The sequence below is a fragment of the Camellia sinensis genome, chromosome 12, assembly GCF_055761805.1.
Source record: "Camellia sinensis isolate YWXY chromosome 12, ASM5576180v1, whole genome shotgun sequence".
Taxonomy (NCBI): domain Eukaryota; kingdom Viridiplantae; phylum Streptophyta; class Magnoliopsida; order Ericales; family Theaceae; genus Camellia; species Camellia sinensis.
This window is the reverse complement of record NC_138972.1, coordinates 62,212,640-62,217,634: the sequence shown is the minus strand read 5'-3', so window position 1 is coordinate 62,217,634 and position 4,995 is coordinate 62,212,640.

Below are 4,995 nucleotides of genomic sequence, written 5' to 3'. Positions count from 1 at the left end.
CCCATATATGTATAGTTTTATTTCATAAAATATTTTTTCTTGATTTACACTCTTTTTTTAGACTCTTATGCCCTTATATTTAATTTTGATACCCTTACAAATATTTTTTGAACGGTTATCAATTTTATGATGTAAATATTCATATTTTAACATTCACATTGGTAAGAATGTAAAATTGGCCCGTGGCCCATGGGCGGTCCGAAGATCGCCCCCTAGCCGGGGCGGGCCCGGTCCGTTGACAATGTGAATATTCACATTGACATGTTAACATTCACATTAATAGAAGTGTAAAATTGGCCCGCGACCCATGAGCGACCCGAAACCCACCCGTGGCCCGTGGGCTGCTCGGGGAAGGCCCGGCCCGGCCCATTGACAATGTGAATATTCACATTAACATATTAACATTCACGTTGATAGGAGTGTAAAATTGACCCACGACCCGTAGGCGGCCCGAAACCCGCCCGTTTACAATGTGAATATTCACATTGATATGATAACATTCATATTGATAGGAATGTAAAATTGGCCCGCAACCCGCGGCCCGTGGACGGCCCGAAACCCGCCCGTTGCCCGAGGTGGAGCAGGCTGTAAATATTCATATTTTAACATTCACATTGGTAAGAATGTAAAATTGGCCCGTGACCCGTGGGCGGTCCGAAACTCGCCCCCGAGCAGGGGCGGGCCCAGTCCATTGACAATGTGAATATTCACATTGACATATTAACATTCACATTGATAGAAGTGTAAAATTGGCCTATGGTCCGTAGCCCGTGGGCTGCCTGGGGCGGGCCCGGCCCGTTGACAATGTGAATATTCACATTAATATGTTAACATTCACGTTGATAGGAGTGTAAAATTGACCCACGGGCCATACGCGGCCCGAAACCGGCGCCGCGGGCCCAACCCATTTACAATGTGAATATTTATATTGACATGTTAACATTCACATTGATAGGAGTGTAAAATTGGCCCGCGGCTCGTGGGCGGCCCGAAACCCGCCCGCGGGCCCGGCCCGACCCGTTTACAATGTGAATATTCACATTAACATGTTAACATTCACGTTGATAGGAGTGTAAAATTGGCCCGCGACCCGTGGGCTGCCCGAAACCCGGCCGTTGCCTGGGGCGGGGCAGGCTGTAAATATTTATATTTTAACATTCACATTGGTAAGAATGTAAAATTGGCCCGTGGCCCGTGGGCAGTCCGAAGCTCCCCTCTGGGCCGGGGCGGTCCTGGTCCGTTGACAATGTGAATATTTACATTGACATATTAACATTCACATTGATAGAAGTGTAAAATTAAAACACGGTCCATAGGCGTCCCGAAACCTGCCCGCGACCCGTGGGCTGCCTGGGGCGGGCCTGGCCCGACTCGTTGATAATGTGAATATTTACATTAACATATTAACATTCACGTTGATAGGAGTGTAAAATTGACCAGCGGCCCGTAAGCGGCCCAAAACCCGCCCGCGGGCCTGGCCCAGCCCGTCCCGTCCCGTCCCGTCCCGTTTACAATGTGAATATTCACATTGACATGTTAACATTAACATTGATAGGAGTGTAAAATTGACCCGCGGCCCGGAGCGGGTTCGACCTATTGACAATGTGAATATTTACATTGACATGTTAATATTCACATTGATAGGAGTGTAAAATTGGCCCGCGGCCCGGGGCAAGTTCGTTTGGGCCCGGGCCCGAGCCCAGCCCGAGAACTTGGGCTAGAACCTGAGCCATCACTTTGAAGCTCGGTCTACATAAGGCCCATTTAAGGCTCGGCTCGAGGCCCAGCTCGCCAAAGGCCCGATGTCTTTTTTGTGAAAAATAATAAAATTTTGAGAGAAAAAATTAAAAAAAATGGCGAGGCTCACCCAAGCTCGACCCAAGCCCAAGTCTAGGCCCAAGCCCCTTGGCTCGACCCACTGGGGCACCCAAAGCCTGAATACCTTTGTGCCATGGATAGGGCCTAGGCCTAATTTTTTGGCCCGTGGGCCGGTTCAGCCCGGCCCAAATTTTGGCAAGCACCCATGAGGCTTTAAATGGGTTGGCCCCAGCCCGGACTGGGCCGAGCCCCTACACATTGATGATATGAACATTCACATTGACGGTGTGAACATTTACATTGACAGTGTGAACATTCACATTGACGATATGAACATTCACATTAGGGGTATTTTGGTAATTATGTCACCCATAGGATGTGAACATTCACATTAGGGGTATTTTGGTAATTATGTCACCCATAGGACTTCTTGAAACATAAGAAAATAATGTGGACTAAATGGAACATAAGTAGATGACAAGGGTATTTTGGTCTTCTTACCTCAAATAGGAACATTCACATTGACGGTGTGAACATTTACATTGACAGTGTGAACATTCACATTGACGATGTGAACATTCATATTAGGGGTATTTTGGTAATTATGTCACCCATAGGATGTGAACATTCACATTTACATTAGGGGTATTTTGGTAATTATGTCACCCATAGGACTTATTAAAACATAAGAAAATAATGTGGACCAAATGGAACATAAGTAGATGAAAATGGTATTTTGGTCTTCTTACCTCAAATAGGAACATTCACATTGACGGTGTAAACATGCACATTGACGGCGTGAACATTCACATTAGGGGTATTTTGGTAATTATGTCACCCATAGGATGTGAATATTCACATTAGGGGTATTTTGGTAATCATGTCACCCATAGGACTTATTGAAACATAAGAAAATAATGTGGACTAAATGGAATATAAGTAGATGAAAATGGTATTTTGGTCTTCTTACCTCAAATAGGAACATTCACATTGACGGTGTAAACATTTACATTGACAATGTGAAGATTAACATTAGGGGTATTTTGGTAATTATGTCACCCATAGGACTTATTGAAATATAAGAAAATAATGTGGACTAAATGGAACATAAGTAGATGGAAAGGATATTTTGGTCTTCTTACCTCAAATAGGAACATTCACATTGACGGTGTGAACATTCACATTGACGATGTAAACATTCATATTAGGGGTATTTTGGTAATTATGTCACCCATAGGACTTATTGAAACATAAGAAAATAATGTGGACTAAATGGAACATAAGTAGATGAAAAGGGTATTTTGGTCTTCTTACCTCAAATAGGACCTAATGGAATAGTCAAAAAGAATATGGGTTGGATGAAATAAAACTCTTAGAAAAAGGATTTATCAAAAAAGCTCCCTTGAAAAATTACAAAATACTTGCAAGATGACTACTTTTGCTCATTTCTTCTCTCTATAAGACTGCATTTACCAAATGCAATTCACACTCTTTTACAGACAAATAGCAGATTTTAACTTAGAATTTGAAATATACAGAAATGAAAGATAAATTAAGATTCTTGCAACAAGATAATAAATCTTTTATAAATTTGAATTATTGAAATTAAAAGACAACAAAAAAACCTAGTGGTATCTCTACTAGGTATGATCCATTGTTAGTGTGTATTCCAATCACTTTAGTTTTAGTTATCTTGTAAATCACAGTGTTATGTCTTCAACTTGCAAGATACCTATCCTATTTTTTAGAGATGCAAATGTCCATTTTTTTTTTCATTGAATTTTGATGAATTCGGGCCTCTCGCTTGATCTCATACCGTTCCCAAATAGTAGAAGAGAAATCTAGCACTTTAATTATTTATTCTTCAAGCATTTGGAGCATTTCCAATACTTTGTCATATACCAATTTGGAGGTTTTCATAATTTACTGTTACAATTATATCATTTTTATAGCGATCCCGGGTTTACCCTTGTTGTACAGTGATCCGAACATGTGTCCGTGGATGTTGGTAGTTGTTTATTATCTTGTTTGCATCCTTTTTACTTTGTATATTAAGTTATAGGATGTGTTGGGCAGGTTGTTACAGGTTGGTTGTGTTTGGGAGCCTAGTGTTGCTGCCCAGATTTTTGGACCTTCGCTCGAGCGAGGAGTTTGTCGCTCGAGCGAGAGTGAGGTTCGTGTCTGGTGGGTCGAGCCAGGGTGGCTTCGCTCGAGCGAGTGTTGCGTCTGGTTCTGGACCTGAGAGTTGCCTTTCTTGGCTCGAGCGAGCTTTTCTTGGCTCGAGCGGTCTGGGTTTTTCTTCGCTCGATCGAGAACTTCTTGGCTCGAGCGAGAGTTTCTGTGTCTGGTCGCTCGAGCGACAAATGCTTCGCTCGAGCGAGCGTGTTTTATATCAGCGGACAGTAGCGATTTTGAACTTCAGTTTTGAACTTCTTTTTTTGATCAAACCCTAAATCTGAGACTCTCTCTCTCTAAACTTACACCCTCTCTAAGATTTGATCTCCCTAGAGTGTGAATCTAGCCTAGAGCCTTTGTTAAAAAGATAGAGGGCGTTGAGAGCTTTGATTTAATTTGAAAAAGTTTGGATTTGGAGCAAGTTGATCTTCGAGTCTTCATCTCCTTTTTGGCTCAAACTTCGAGGTAGGGATACCCTACTCCTCTCTATGGATTTTGTCTTTAAATTTTGGTATTTTGAGATGTTGGGCTTGGCTTGGTAATTTTGTAAAGGTTTGGGGCTTTTGTGTAATTTTACAAAAGTTGGGGTTTTATTCATAATAAACCTAGATGCATGTTTGGCATGGAGAAATGGAATTGATGTTAAATCATTGATGAAAATGGGACCTAAGGGTTGAAATGGTAATTATGGAAAATGGCCTAATTACATTGTTTGATTAATTGGGATAATTAATGGTGAGAAATGAGGAAATGAAATGTTGATTGAATATCCATTTGTGCATTTATTTTCTGTTTAGAAATACCTGCTTTGGGCTATCGGTGGAGGATAGTCGTGATTGTTGTAGACAATGCATGATGATTAGGCAAACTAAAACTAATCAATGAAATGTGTCATTGAACTTGACGGTTGATAGAATACATTAATTGTATGTATTGGGTGATTGTATATAGAACCAATGTGTTTATATACGTTATGTGTAGAGGAGGAGATGGGGGATGTAC